The following is a 15,742-nucleotide window of genomic DNA, read 5'->3' as shown; positions in this document are numbered from 1 at the left end:
ACCCTCCCCCTCCCCCTCCCCCTGGGTCTGTGTATTCCCGGGGACAGCCACTCCCCCTGTGTCCGTGTATTCCAGTGGCAGCCCCTCCCCCCGGGTCCGTGTATTCCCGGGACAGTCGATCCCCCTCCCCCTGGTTCCGTGTATTTCCGGGGCAGCCCCTCCCCTTAGGTCCGTGTATTCCCGGGACAGCCCCTCCTCCTCCCCCTGTGTCCATGTATTCCCGGGGCAGCCCCTCCCCTGGGTCCGTTTATTCCCGGGCAGTCCATCCCTCTCCAGCTCCCCCTGGGTCCGTGTATTCCTGGGACAGCCTCTCCCGTATTCCCGGGACAGCCCCTCCCCCTGGGTTGGTGTGATCCCGGTGCAGCCCCTCCCCCTCCCACTCCCCCTGGGTCCGTGTATTTCCAGGACAGCCCCTCCCCCTGTGTTCGTGTATACCCACGGCTGCCCCTCCCCCTGGGTCCGTGTATTTCCAGGACAGTCCCTCCCCCTGTGTTCGTGTATACCCACGGCTGCCGCTCCCCCTGGGTCCGTGTATTCCCAGGACAGCCCCTCCCCCTGGTTCCGTGTATTCTCGGGCAGACCCTCCCCTGGATCCGTGTGTTCCCGGGGCAGACCCTCCCCCTGGGTCTGTGTATTCCCAGGGCAGCCCCTCCCCCTCCCCCTGGATCCGTGTATTCCCGGGACAGCTCCTCCCCCTGAGTCCGTATATTCCCGGGGCAGCCCCTCCCCCTCCCCCTGGATCCGTGTATTCCCGGGACAGCTTCTCCCCCCGAGTCCGTATATTCCCGGGGCAGCCCCTCCCTCTCCCCCTGGATCCGTGTATTCCCGGGCGGGATAGCTCCTCCCCCTGGGTCCGTGTATTCCCAGGACAGCTCCTCCCCCTGGGTCCGTATATTCCCGGGACAGCCCCTCCCCCTCCTCCTGGTTCCGTGTATTTCCATGACAGCCCCCCCCCCGGCTCTGTGTAATCTCGGGGCTGTCCCTCCCCTTGGGTCCGTGTATTCCCGGGGCAGCCCCTCCCCCTGGGTCCGTGTATACCTGGGGACAGGCCCTCCCCCTGGGTCCGTGTATTCCCAGGGCAGCCCCTCCTCCTCCCCCAGCATCCGTGTATTCCCGGGAACAGCCTCGCGCACTGGGTCTGTGTATTCCCGGTACAGCCCCTCCCTCTGGGTCCGTGTATTCCCGAGACAGCCCCTCCCCCTCCCCCTCCCCCTGGGTCTGTGTATTCCCGGGATGGGCAACACTTTTATCAAATGCCCAGTCCGTGATTTGCTGGCGTGTGAAGCCTCCGTGCTCCTGGGATTGTCTGTGACCTCACCGATATTCTGGGAGATGTCGGGAAATGCTGTGAGTTTGGCAGCGACTGCTCATGCTCTTCATCTGCTCGAGGGGTTTGGAAGTGCCTCAGTAAACGGGCAAGCTGTGGGTAGGGGGCATGGACACACTATACGCACCACTGCCACACACTCAGCAGCGATCACATCACACACACACTCGTACTCCCTTCCCTTTGATATGACAGGATAAAATGTTTGTATTTTACTCCCCTTTGTGTAGGTGCTAAATTCCCAGTTTGCTGTGTTATTTACTTTGCTTAATTCATAATATTAGGCAACTCAAACTGTTCTGTGCAAAACTAGCGCTGGAGCGAGCTGCAGGCAGTGGCCTGTCCTGGAGTTGCTGCAGTGATTTCTGATTGAGCTGTGTCTGGGCTGTCAGCGTTAAGGCCAGCGACACAGCAGCATAGAGCCGCTCTCACCGCTCTGTGAGGCATGTCCCACTACCCCCCCCCCCCCCCCTTTGTGCCAATTGTTTGTTGTGTTGGGCAGGAAGGAGGTGCTCTCTGCTTATCTTCCTTCCTGTGCGTGAGGGGAAGCCTGTGCCTCAGGGACCTGAGCAACAAGTGACCTGCAGTTCAGCACTACGATGTCTCCCAACAGCTGATGGCCCCAGGGAGGACCAGCATCCTCTGACCATTGTGTCGCCTATCCAGAGGGGCCAAAGTTCAGCTGTTGCATTGCTCTCTCTCCCGAGCACGTAGGAATGGAGATCCCCATGCTGGAAGCAGGCTACATTCCTTTGTAAAGAAAGAAAGACTTTATATCGAGCTTTTCACCACCTCAGGATGCCCCAAAGTGCTTTACAGCCAATTCATAACTTTTGAAGTGTAGTCACTACTGTAATATAGGAAATGCAGCAGCCAATTTTTGCACAGCAAACTCCCTCAAACAACAATGAGATAGGGACCACATAATCTGTTTCAGTGATGTTGGTGTAGAGAATCATTATTGGCCAGAACACTGGGGAGAGCTCCCCTGGTCTTCCAATAGTGCCTGTGGGATCTTTTACGTCCACCTGGGAGAGCAAATGGGGCCTCAGTATCATGTCTCATTCCAAAGACCGCACCTTCGACAGTGCAGCATTGAGAGAGAGAATTTGCTAAATTTAGTCATTATTCTCTGGGTACACGGGCCCTCGGATACAGTTTCAGGGGTACACGGGCCCTCGGATACAGTTTCAGGTATACACGGGCTCGGATACAGTTTCAGGGGTACACGGGCCCTCGGATACAGTTTCAGGGGTACACGGGCCCTCGGATACAGTTTCGGGGGTACACGGGCCCTCGGATACAGTTTCAGGGGTACACGGGCCCTCGGATACAGTTTCGGGGGTACACGGGCCCTCGGATACAGTTTCAGGTGCACACGGGCCCTCGGATACAGTTTCAGGGGTACACGGGCCCTCGGATACAGTTTCAGGTGTACACGGGCCCTCGGATACAGTTTCAGGGGTACACGGGCCCTCGGATACAGTTTCAGGGGTACACGGGCCCTCGGATACAGTTTCAGGTGTACACGGGCCCTCGGATACAGTTTCAGGGGTACACGGGCCCTCGGATACAGTTTCAGGGGTACACGGGCCCTCGGATACAGTTTCGGGGGTACACGGGCCCTCGGATATAGTTTCAGGGGTACACGGCCCTCGGATACAGTTTCGGGGGTACACGGGCCCTCGGATACAGTTTCAGGGGTACACGGGCCCTCGGATACAGTTTCGGGGGTACACGGGCCCTCGGATACAGTTTCAGGTGTACACGGGCCCTCGGATACAGTTTCAGGGGTACACGGGCCCTCGGATACAATTTCAGGTGTACACGGGCCCTCGGATATAGTTTCAGGGGTACACGGGCCGTCGTATATAGATTTTGGGTCTTCGTAGGCAGTCCCTCGGAGTCGAGGATGACTTGCCTCCACACGATGAGTTCTCAGATGGCTGATGAGTCCAATGCGAGACCTACAATCTCTGTCACAGGTGGGGCAGACGGTGGTTGGAGAGACGGGTGTGTGGGGCGTTTGGGTTGCCGTGCGCTCCTTCCGCTGTCTGCGCTTGCCTTCCGCTTGTTCCCGATGAAGAGACTCTGTGTTTGGCCGCCTTCCCGGATGCTTCTCCTCCACTTTGAGCGGTCTTGGGCCAGGGATTCCCAGGTGTCGGTGGGGATGTTGCATTTTTTTCAAGGAGGCTTTGAGGGTGTCCTTGGAACGTTTCCTCTGCCCACCTGGGGCTCGCTTGCCGTGTAGGAGTTCCGAGTAGAGCGCTTGTTTCGGGAGTCTCGTATCGGGCATGTGGACGATGTGGCCCGTCCATCGGAGCTGACCGAGCGTGGTCAGTCCTTCGAAGCTGGGGATGTTGGCCTGAGCAAGAACACCTACGTTGGTGTGCCTATCCTGCCAATGGATTTGCAGGATCTTGCGGAGGCAGTGTTGGTGGTACTTCAGTGTTTTGAGGTTCCTGCTATACATAGTCCATGTCTCTGAGCCATATCGGAGGGCGGGTATCACTACTGCTCTGTAGACCATGAGCCTGGTGCCGGGTTTGAGGTCCTGGTCTTCAAACACTCTCTTCCTCAGGTGACCGAAGGCTGCACTGGTACACTGAAGGCGATGTTGAACTTCGCCATCGACGTCTGCTCTTGTTGACAGTAGGCTCCCGAGGTATGGAAAATGGTCCACATTGTCCAAGGCCTCGACATGGATCTTGATAATTGGGGGGCAGTACTGTGTGGCAGGGGCAGGTTGGTAGGGAACCTTTGTCTTACGGATGTTTAGTGTAAGGCCCATGCTCTCGTACGCTTCGGTGAAGGTGTTGACGATGGTTTGGAATTCGACCTCCGAGTGTGTGCAAACGCAAGCATTGTCTGCATATTGTAATTCAATGACAGAGGATGGGCTGACCTTGGATCTGGACTGGAGGCGACAGACGTTGAACAGATTCCCATTTGTTCTGTAGATTAGCTCCACTCCAGCGGGGAGCTTATTGAGGGTGAGATGGAGCATCGCAGCAAGGAAGATTGAGAAGAGTGTTGGTGCGATGACACAGCCCTGCTTGACCCCGGTCTGCACTTGTATTGGGTCTGTGGTGGTCCATTGGTCAGGATCACGGCTTGCATGTCATCGTGACGAACTTTTGAGGGCAGCCGAGTTTGAGGAGGACACTCCCAATCCCTCGCAGTTGACAGTGTCGAAGGTCTTTGAGGTCAGAAGGCCATGTACAGGGGTTGATGCTGCTCCCTGCACTTTTCTTGAATTTGACGCGCGGTGAAGATCATGTCCATTGTGCCCCTTAGAGGGCGGAATCCGCATTGGGACACTGAGAGGAGCTCTTCAGCCACTGTGAGAAGGTGATTGAGGAGGATTCTTGCGATGACTTTCCCTGTGGCAGACAGCAGGGAAACTCCTCTGCAATTACTGCAATTGGACGTGTCACCTTTCTTGAAGATGGTCACAATTGCGGCGTCTTTGAGATCCACTGGCATGCTCTCCTCCTTCCAAATAAGAGAAATGAGTTTGTGGATCCGTGCCAATAGTGCTTCTCTAGTACAGGGGGCGGGGGGGGGGGGTACAGGGGGGCGAGGGAGGGGATACAGGGGGTGAGGGGGGTACAGTGTACGAGGGGGCGAGGGGGGTACAGGAGGCCAGGGGGTACAGTGTACAGGGGGGTACAGAGGGCGAGGGGGTACAGTGTACAGGGGTGGTACAGGGGGCGAGGGGAGGTACAGTGTACAGGGGGGGCGAGGGGGGTACAGAGGGCGAGGGGGTACAGTGTACAGAGGGGGTACAGGGGGCAAGGGGAGGTACAGTGTACAGGGGGGGCGAGGTGGGTACAGGGGGTGAGGGGGCTACAGTGTACAGGGGGGGCGAAGGGAGATACAGTGTACAGGGGGGGCGAGGGGGGTACAGAGGGCGAGGGGGTACAGGGTACAGGGGGCAAGGGGAGGTACAGTGTACAGGGGGGGCGAGGTGGGTACAGGGGGTGAGGGGGCTACAGTGTACAGGGGGGGCGAAGGGAGGTACAGTGTACAGGGGGGGGCGAGGGGAGTACAGGGGGTGAGGGGGCTACAGTGTACAGGGGGCGAGCAGTGGAGGGATACGGGGGCGAGCCAGCCAACAGCAGTGAGGTGTCCAGTGTAACGGCTCCAACACATGGAATCAGTCGAGAAGGCTGTGTTTGGCTTAGCACTGACTCTTCCATCTGCGGGCAGCTTGTGCTGCCCGGCTCTGCAAACTACATTCTGGGACTGTTGGATTAAACAATAGTGGGCCAGCCTAACATAAACCACTCCTGTCACACGCGGGGTTCGAGCAAGGTTGGCAGTCCAGGCCATTCGCTTCCTGGAATGATGCTGCATTCATGCCAGGTCACAAGTCAATGAGACAATGTCCATCCCACTGCATCCAGTCAACAGCAGAGTACCTTCTGCATGCAATGGGCTGTCTCCGTCACTTAGTATGTGTGAAGCTTCAAGCTGACACTCTCTGCACCACTTGTCGTCCCAGGTTTGAACCAGAGGACTAATAGGCCCTATTTAAATGCAAGAAAGTCTTTTGTACAGATGATGAGTGAATGAGCAGTGTTTTCCACTGACTGAGCAGGGTGACTGCCTGTTCTCATTGTGCTGTGTGCCTAGAGCTGTCCCACTTGCCCTTGCTGTAAAGCAGAGAGAACTTAAAGTGTGCTGCAGCCAGTCCCGATTGTGGATGGACTATCTGGACAGTCATGGTTCCAGAGATGTTGGTGTGAATCAGAGAATAAATAGTGGGTCTGGGCTGGGCTTTCAGCTGAGCTGGGCTGCTGCACAGAACACTATCGAAAGATCGCACTGCACTTTGTCAAGCTGATGTGGTTAGTATTTGAGTTGTGCGTGGCTGGGGTCTGTTCCATGGGCCATACGTTTGCAGCTGTGGTTCTGCACGTGATCACTTACTGGATCTCCATCACACTGCGTGAAGAAAGAGTGTCCCCGAGCTCCCAGCTGCTACTCCTGGGACTGAACAAGCCGACGATCCTCCTTCACAACTGCACATGTCCCAGACACACCAGGCAGCAGGGACAATGCACGTCCTGCCGCACCAGCTGGGGGCAGCACAGTCCTACAGTAGCAACAAATGTTGTCACTTTATCATTCTAAACATCTTTCTAGTCTGATTCTCACTGCCTTTCCCTCCCCCCACAACATTACTGAAGGCATTCCTTGCTGGGGTACAGTTCTCAGACACTGACTCTCACTGGGGTACAGTCCCACACACACTGACCCTCACTGGGGTACAGTTCCACACACACTGATTCTCACTGGGGTACAGTTCCACATACACTGACTCTCACTGGGGTACAGTTCCACATACACTGACTCTCACTGGGATACAGAACCACACACACTGACTCTCACTGGGGTACAGTTCGACACACACTGACTCTCACTGGGGTACAGTTCCACACACACTGACTCTCACAGGGGTACGGGTCCCACACACACTGACTCTGACAGGGGTACAGTCCCACACACACTGACTCTCACAGGGGTACAGTCCCACACACACTGACTCTCACTGGGGTACAGTCCCACACGCACTGACTCTCACTGGGGTACAGTCCCACACGCACTGACTCTCACTGGGGTACAGTCCCACACACACAGACTCTCACTGGGGTACAGTTCCACACACACTGACTCTCACTGGGGTACAGTTCCACACACACTGACTCTCACTGGGGTACAGTCCCACACACTGACTCTCGCTGGGGTACAGTCCCACACACTGACTCTCACTGGGGTACAGTTCCACACACACTGACTCTCACTGGGGTACAGTTCCACACACACTAACTCTCACTGGGGTACAGTCCCACACACACTGACTCTCACTGGGGTACGCTTCCTATATGGACTTTCCCCTAATGACATCATAGAACCATACAGCGCTGAAAGGGGCCATTCGGCCCATCGTGCCTGCTCTTTGAAAGAGCTCCCTGCTCTTTTCCCATAGCTCTGCAAATTTTTCCTTTTGAAATATTTATCCCATTTCCTTTTGAAATTTGCTATTGATTCTGATTCCAGCGCCCTTTCAGACTGTGCGTTCCAGATCACAACATCTCGCTGTGTAAAAACATTCTCCTCCTCTCCCCTCTGGGTCTTTTGCCAATTACGATAAATCAGTGTTGTCTGGTGACTGACCCTCGCCCCGGTGGAAATAGTTTCTCCTTATTTACTTTATCAAATCCATTCATAATTGTGAACACTGCTGTTAACTTTCTCTGCTCTCAGCCTGTACCAGCACTCTCGCCTCTGAGTCAGAATGTTGTGGGTTGAAGTCCCATTCCCGAGACTTGAGCACAATATGTAGGCTGACACTACAGTGCAGTACTGAGGGACTGCTACACTGTCATTTGGATGAGATGTTAAACCGAGGCCCCGTCCGCCCGCCCTCTCGGGTTGATGTAAATCATCCCATGACACTATTTCGAGGAAGAGCAGGGGTGTCCTGGCCAATATTTATCCCTCAATCAATGTCGCAAAAAACAATCTGCCGACTATCTCATTGCTGTGCCCACATTACAACAGTGAGCACACTTCAGTAGCACTTTATTGGCTGTAAAGCGCTTTGGGACATCCTGAGGTTGTGCAGGGTGCTATATAAATGCAGGCAATTCTTTCTTAAGAAGAATATTCTCAACTTCAGTAATATTTCCACATCCCTGGTACCATTCTGGTCAGTCTCCTCTGTACCCTCTGTAAGGCCTTGACATCCTTGCTAAAGTACGGTGCCCAGAATGGGGCCGAAACTGCAGCTGATACCTGACCAGTGATTTATAAAGGCTCAGCATAACTTCCTTACTTCTGTACTCTCTGCCTCTATTTATAAAGCCATGCCTTTTTAACAGCCTGATCAACGTCCTGCCACCATCAAAAATGTGTGTATGTGAACCCCCTGGTCTTTCTCTTGCTGCTCCCCCTTTACAATTGTACCATTGACTTTATATTGAAGATGCCAGCACATTATTGTGGCTTCCGCTTGTGAATCGACTTGAGTTCTCTCCTGAAGGAGTTCCAGTGAGATGATGATCGTGATACTTTTGTGTGACACCTTCCACTCCTCGCTGAACTGCTGCAGTATTTTATCACTTGGGACATCTTCATGTGGCTGATTCCATTCTTAAACTGGCCACTTGAATTCTGAAACATGTTGATTTTACACAGGACCTCTGGCCAGCTGCTGAGCTGACAAGCCCGTGCTCACTGCTGCAACTTACCAAGGAGATTAGGATCAGAGCACAAATGTGCAAAAACAGGAAATTAGAAAAATTTGTGCCCTAAATAGAAAACAGGTTTGAGGAGATTATATCTGTGAACCTTCAACTACTCGCAGCTCTTGGTTAGACGAGAGTTGTTCAATCGACACTGCCTCAACTTTTCTGGTTGCAGGTCAGTGGGACAGAGATGCTGGAATGTGTGCTGTATCCTGACAAAGGGAAGATTGGTGTCAGCTGTCGCTGATATGAGAGTCCTGAGCTTGTTCATGTTATACACAGTCTGCTGCTGTATTGCTGGAGTGGGCTGTTTTATCTGCGACTGGCCTGTCCTTATAGAAGGCCTGATTGGTGAGAGTGGAGTTCGAGATTCCCCACATATCGGGGGCTGGTGGTCTCTCACAATGAGACCAGTGTGAATGGCCCAGCATATGGCAATTAATCTATTAGAGCTGGCTTTACATCTGGGGCGGGAGAGGAGGAGAGATGGGGCGGGCTTACTGATAATCCAAGCACAGGCTACACACAAAATGGAAGCAGAACAAGTTTCCAACCGGAGTGATAATCTGCAACACCATCTCTCTGCCTTTCTGTGCATGCGCAGTCGGAGCGCCCCTTTATGCGCCCACCCGCCCCGGCCTCCGCACCCGCAATATCAGCGAGGTCCGGCTGTGCCTGCACAGTATCCCACAGTCGCGGCTGGAGCGTGGTCTATCCTTTTCGCAGCTCTGTGGGAGAAGCCCCTCTGGATCTGTGGTGAGAACAGAGGATCGAAAGGGAGATCGGAGTGGGGAACTTGGTGGTGGGGGGGGGGAAGTGTGTGTGTGGGGGGAGTGTGTGTGGGGTGGGGGGAGTGTGTGCGGGGGTGGGGGGAGTGTGTGTGGGGGTGGGGGTAGTGTGTGTGTGTGTGTGTGGGGGGAGTGGGTGTGTGTGTGTGGGGGGAGTGTGTGTGGGGTGGGGGGAGTGTGTGTGGGGGTGGGGGTAGTGTGTGTGTGTGTGTGTGTGTGTGGGGGGAGTGGGTGTGTGTGTGTGGGGGGAGTGTGTGTGGGGTGGGGGGGAGTGTGTGCGGGGGTGGGGGGAGTGTGTGTGGGGGTGGGGGTAGTGTGTGTGTGTGTGTGGGGGGAGTGGGTGTGGGGGTGGAGGGAGTGTGTGGGGGTGGGGGGAGTGTGATCCAGGTGTGGGGGGGGGAGTGATCCAGGTGTGGGGGGGGAAGTGAGATCCAGGTGTGGGGGGGGGGGGGAAGTGAGATCCAGGTAGGGGGGGGGGAGTGAGATCCAGGTGGGGGGGGGGGGAGTGAGATCCAGGTGGGGGGGGGGGGGAGTGAGATCCTGATGGGGGGGGGGAGTGAGATCCTGGTGGGGGGGGGGAGTGAGATCCTGGTGGGGGGGGGGGTAATTGAGATCCAGGTGGGGGGGGGGCGAGTGAGATCCAGGTGGGGGGGGAGTGAGATCCAGGTGTGGGGGGGGTGGGGGGAGGGGAGTGTGATCCAGGTGGGGGGAGTTTGATCCAGATGGGGGGGGGAGTGTTGATCTAGGTGAGGTGGGGGGGGGTGTTGATCCAGGTGTAGGGGGGAGGGGAGTGTGATCCAGGTGTGGGGCGGGAGGGAGATCCAGGTGTGGGAGGATGGGGGAGTGCGATCCAGGTTGCGGGGGTGGGGTGTGGGGGGAGTGTGATCCAGGTGTGGGGGGGAGTGAGATCCAGGTGTGGGGGGGGAGTGAGATCCAGGTGTGGGAGGGGGAGGGGAGTGTGATCCAGGTGTGGGGGGGGAGTGAGATCCAGGTGTGGGGGGGGAGTGTTGATCCAGGTGTGGGGGGGAGGGGAGTGAGATCCAGGTGTGGGGGGGGAGGGGAGTGACATCCAGGTGGGGGGGGGGAGGGGAGTGAGATCTAGGTGTGGGGGGAGGGTAGTGAGATTCAGGTGGGGGGGGGAGTGTGGGGAGTTTGATCCAGGTGGGTGGGAGTGGAGGGAGCGTGATCCAGGTGTGGGGGGGAGTGTGATTCAGATGTGGAGGGGGGGTGAGATCCAGGTGTGAGGGGGAGAGGGGAGTGTGATCCAGATACTGGGGGGGGGGAGTGAGATCCAGGTGGGGGGGGGAGGGTAGTAAGATCCAGGTGGGGGGGGGAGGGGAGTGAGATCCAGGTGTGGGGCGGGGTGAGACCCAGGTGGGTTGGGAGGGGGGGAGTGAGATCCGGGTGGGGGGGGGGGAGTGAGATCCAGGTGGGGGGGGGAGTGAGACCCAGGTGGGGTGGGAGGGGGGAGTGAGATCCAGGTGTGGGGGGGGGAGTGTTGATCCAGGTGTGGTGGGGGGGGGAGGAGAGTGTGATCCAGGTGTGGGGGGGGGGGAGTGTTGATCCAGGTGTGGGGGGGGAGGAGAGTGTGATCCAGGTGGGGGGGGAGTGTTGATCCGGGTGTGGGGGGGGGGAGTGTGATCCAGGTGTGGGGGGGGGAGGGAAATCCAGGTGTGGGGAGGTGGGGGGAGTGCGATCCTGGTGGGGGGTGTAGTGTGATCCAGGTGTGGGGGGGTGAGATCCAGGTGTGGGGGGGAGTGAGATCCAGGTGTGGGTGGGGGGGGGGGAGTGTTGATCCAGGCGTGGGGGTGGGGGGGGAGTGTTGATCCAGGTCGGGGGGGGGTGTTGATCCAGGTTGGGGGGGGGAGGGGAGTGTGGGGCGGGAGGGAGATCCAGGTGTGGGAGGATGGGGGAGTGCGATCCAGGTTGCGGGGGGGGGTGTGGGGGGAGTGTGATCCAGGTGTGGGGGGGAGTGAGATCCAGGTGTGGGGGGGGAGTGAGATCCAGGTGTGGGAGGGGGAGAGGGGAGTGTGATCCAGATACTGGGGGGGGGGGGAGTGAGATCCAGGTGGGGGGGGGGGGAGGGGAGTGAGATCTAGGTGTGGGGGGAGGGTAGTGAGATTCAGGTGGGGGGGGGAGTGTGGGGAGTTTGATCCAGGTGGGTGGGAGTGGAGGGAGCGTGATCCAGGTGTGGGGGGGAGTGTGATTCAGATGTGGAGGGGGGGTGAGATCCAGGTGTGAGGGGGAGAGGGGAGTGTGATCCAGATACTGGGGGGGGGGGGAGTGAGATCCAGGTGGGGGGGGGAGGGTAGTAAGATCCAGGTGGGGGGGGAGGGGAGTGAGATCCAGGTGTGGGGCGGGGTGAGACCCAGGTGGGTTGGGAGGGGGGGAGTGAGATCCGGGTGGGGGGGGGGGAGTGAGATCCAGGTGGGGGGGGGAGTGAGACCCAGGTGGGGTGGGAGGGGGGAGTGAGATCCAGGTGTGGGGGGGGGGGGAGTGTTGATCCAGGTGTGGTGGGGGGGGAGGAGAGTGTGATCCAGGTGTGGGGGGGGGGGGAGTGTTGATCCAGGTGTGGGGGGGGAGGAGAGTGTGACCCAGGTGGGGGGGGGAGTGTTGATCCGGGTGTGGGGGGGGGGGAGTGTGATCCAGGTGTGGGGGGGGAGGGAAATCCAGGTGTGAGGAGGTGGGGGGAGTGCGATCCAGGTGGGGGGTGTAGTGTGATCCAGGTGTGGGGGGGAGTGAGATCCAGGTGTGGGGGGGTGGGGGGAGTGTTGATCCAGGTGGGGGGGGGAGAGTGAGACCCTGGTGGGGTGGGAAGGGGGGAGTGAGATCCAGGCGTGGGGGGGGGGGGGGGAGTGTTGATCCAGGCGTGGGGGGGGGGGGGGAGTGTTGATCCAGGTCGGGGGGGGGGTGTTGATCCAGGTTGGGGGGGGGAGGGGAGTGTGATCCAGGTGGGGGGGAGGGGAGTGAGATCCAGGTGTGGGGGGGGAGGGGAGTGACATCCAGGTGGGGGGGGGAGGGGAGTGTGATCCAGGTGTGGGGGGGGGAGTGAGATCCAGGTGTGGGGGGGAGTGTTGATCCAGGTGTGGGGGGGAGGGGAGTGGAGTGTGATCCAGGTGGGGAGGGAGGGGAGTGATATCCAGGTGGGGGGGGGGAGGGGAGTGAGATCCAGGTGTGGGGGGAGGGGAGTGAGATCCAGGTGTGTGGGGTGAGGGGAGTGACATCCAGGTGGGGGTGGGGGAGGGGAGTGAGATCCAGGTGTGGGGGGAGGGGAGTGAGATCCAGGTGGGGGGGGGAGGGGAGTGAGATCCAGGTGTGGAGGGGAGGGGAATGTGATCCAGGTGTGGGGGGAGTGAGATCCAGGTGTGGGGGATGTGTGATTCAGGTGGGGGGGGGAGTGTGGGGAGTTTGATCCAGGTGGGTGGGAGTCGAGGGAGCGTGATCCAGTTGTGGGGGGGAGTGTGATTCAGATGTTGAGGGGGGGGTGAGATCCAGGTGTGACGGGGGGAGGGGAGTGTGATCCAGATGCGGGGGGGGGGGGAGTGAGATCCAGGTGGGGGGGGGGGAGGGTAGTGAGATCCAGGTGGGGGGGAGGGGAGTGAGATCCAGGTGTGGGGGGGGGTGAGACCCAGGTGGGGTGGGAGGGGGGGAGTGAGATCCGGGGGGGGGGTGGGAGTGAGATCCAGGTGGTGGGGGAGTGAGACCCAGGTGGGGTGGGAGGGGGGAGTGAGATCCAGGTGTAGGGGGGGGGGAGTGTTGATCCAGGTGTGGTGGGGGGGGAGGAGAGTGTGATCCAGGTGGGGTGGGGGGGAGTATTGATCCAGGTTTGGGGGGGAGTGTGATCCAGGTTGTTGGGGGGGGGGGGAGGGAAATCCAGGTGTGGGGAGGTGGGGGGAGTGCGATCCAGGTGGGGGGGGTAGTGTGATCCAGGTTTGGGGAGGTGAAATCCAGGTGTGGGGGATGGGGGGAGTGTTGATCCAGGTGTGGGGTGAGGGGAGTGTGATCGAGGTGGGGGGGGAGGGGAGTGATATCCAGTTGGGGGGGAGGGGGAGGGGAGTGAGATCCAGGTGTGGAGGGAGGGGAGTGAGATCCAGGTGTGGGGGGGGAGGGGAGTGACATCCAGGTGGGGGGGGGGAGGGGAGTGAGATCCAGGTGTGGGGGGAGGGGAGTGAGATCCAGGTGGGGGGGGGAGGGGAGTGAGATCCAGGTGTGGGGGGGAGGGGAATGTGATCCAGGTGTGGGAGGGAGGGGAATGTGATCCAGGTGTGGGGGGAGTGAGATCCAGGTGTGGGGGGTGTGTGATTCAGGTGGGGTGGGAGTGTGGGGAGTTTGATCCAGGTGGGTGGGAGTGGAGGGAGCGTGATCCAGGTGTGGGGGGGAGTGTGATTCAGATGTGGAGGGGTGGTGAGATCCAGGTGTGAGGGGGGGAGGGGAGTGTGATCCAGATACGGGGGGGGGGAGTGAGATCCAGGTGGGGGGGGAGGGTAGTGAGATCCAGGTGGGGGGGAGGGGAGTGAGATCCAGATGTGGGGGGGGGTGAGACCCAGGTGGGATGGGAGGGGGGGAGTGAGATCCAGGTTGGGGGGAGAGTGAGACTCAGGTGGGGTGGGAGGGGGGAGTGTGATCCAGGTGTGGGGGGGGAGGGAAATCCAGGTGTGGGGAGGCAGGGGGAGTGCGATCCAGGTGGGGCGGGGAGTGTGATCCAGGTGTGGGGGGAGTGAGTTCCAGGTGTGGGGGGGAGGGGAGTGTTGATCGAGGTGTGGGGGAGAGGGGAGTGTTGATCCAGGTGTGGGGGGGAGGGGAGTGTGATCCAGGTGGGGGGGAGGGGAGTGTGATCCAGGTGGGGGGGGAGGGGAGTGTGATCCAGGTGGGGGGGGAGGGGAGTGACATCCAGGTTGGGGGGGGGAAGAGTGTGGGGAGTTTGATCCAGTTGGGTGGGGGTGGAGGGAGCGTGATCCAGGTGTGGGGGGGGGGGGGGGGGGGGGGAGTGTGATCCAGGTGTGGGGGGCGGGGTGAGATCCAGGTGTGAGCGGGGGAGGGGATTGTGATCTAGGTGTGGCGGGGGGGAGTGAGATCCAGGTTGGAAGTGGGGTGTGAGATCCAGGTGGGGGGCGAGGGGAGTGAGATCTAGGTGTGGGGGCGGGAGTGAGATCCAGGTGTGGGGGCGGGAGTGAGATCCAGGTGGGGGGGGGGGGGAGTGAGATCCTGATGGGGGGGGGGAGTGAGATCCTGGTGGGGGGGGGGGAGTGAGATCCTGGTGGGGGGGGGGTAATTGAGATCCAGGTGGGGGGGGGCGAGTGAGATCCAGGTGGGGGGGGAGTGAGATCCAGGTGTGGGGGGGTGGGGGGAGGGGAGTGTGATCCAGGTGGGGGGAGTTTGATCCAGATGGGGGGGGGAGTGTTGATCTAGGTGAGGTGGGGGGGGGTGTTGATCCAGGTGTAGGGGTGGGAGGGGAGTGTGATCCAGGTGTGGGGGGGAGGGGAGTGTGATCCAGGTGTGGGGCGGGAGGGAGATCCAGGTGTGGGAGGATGGGGGAGTGCGATCCAGGTTGCGGGGGTGGGGTGTGGGGGGAGTGTGATCCAGGTGTGGGGGGGAGTGAGATCCAGGTGTGGGGGGGAGTGAGATCCAGGTGTGGGAGGGGGAGGGGAGTGTGATCCAGGTGTGGGGGGGGAGTGAGATCCAGGTGTGGGGGGGAGTGTTGATCCAGGTGTGGGGGGGAGGGGAGTGAGATCCAGGTGTGGGGGGGGAGGGGAGTGACATCCAGGTGGGGGGGGGAGGGGAGTGAGATCTAGGTGTGGGGGGAGGGTAGTGAGATTCAGGTGGGGGGGGGAGTGTGGGGAGTTTGATCCAGGTGGGTGGGAGTGGAGGGAGCGTGATCCAGGTGTGGGGGGGAGTGTGATTCAGATGTGGAGGGGGGGTGAGATCCAGGTGTGAGGGGGAGAGGGGAGTGTGATCCAGATACTGGGGGGGGGGAGTGAGATCCAGGTGGGGGGGGAGGGTAGTAAGATCCAGGTGGGGGGGGGAGGGGAGTGAGATCCAGGTGTGGGGCGGGGTGAGACCCAGGTGGGTTGGGAGGGGGGAGTGAGATCCGGGTGGGGGGGGGGGAGTGAGATCCAGGTGGGGGGGGGAGTGAGACCCAGGTGGGGTGGGAGGGGGGAGTGAGATCCAGGTGTGGGGGGGGGAGTGTTGATCCAGGTGTGGTGGGGGGGGGAGGAGAGTGTGATCCAGGTGTGGGGGGGGGGAGTGTTGATCCAGGTCGGGGGGGGGTGTTGATCCAGGTTGGGGGGGGAGGGGAGTGTGGGGCGGGAGGGAGATCCAGGTGTGGGAGGATGGGGGAGTGCGATCCAGGTTGCGGGGGGGGGTGTGGGGGG

The 15,742-nt window shown here is 59.6% G+C and overlaps 1 protein-coding gene across 1 annotated transcript in view; it reads left to right on the top strand.

Moving 5' to 3' along the window:
• Positions 1-15,742, top strand: part of LOC139250226 (exonuclease mut-7 homolog) — a 347,320-nt gene that overhangs the window by 110,818 nt on the left and 220,760 nt on the right. The window lies entirely within an intron of this gene.

This window comes from Pristiophorus japonicus, unplaced genomic scaffold, assembly GCF_044704955.1.
Source record: "Pristiophorus japonicus isolate sPriJap1 unplaced genomic scaffold, sPriJap1.hap1 HAP1_SCAFFOLD_353, whole genome shotgun sequence".
NCBI classification, from domain to species: domain Eukaryota; kingdom Metazoa; phylum Chordata; class Chondrichthyes; family Pristiophoridae; genus Pristiophorus; species Pristiophorus japonicus.
Note: the sequence above shows the minus strand (reverse complement) of the source record. Positions and strands in the feature narration are given on the sequence as shown.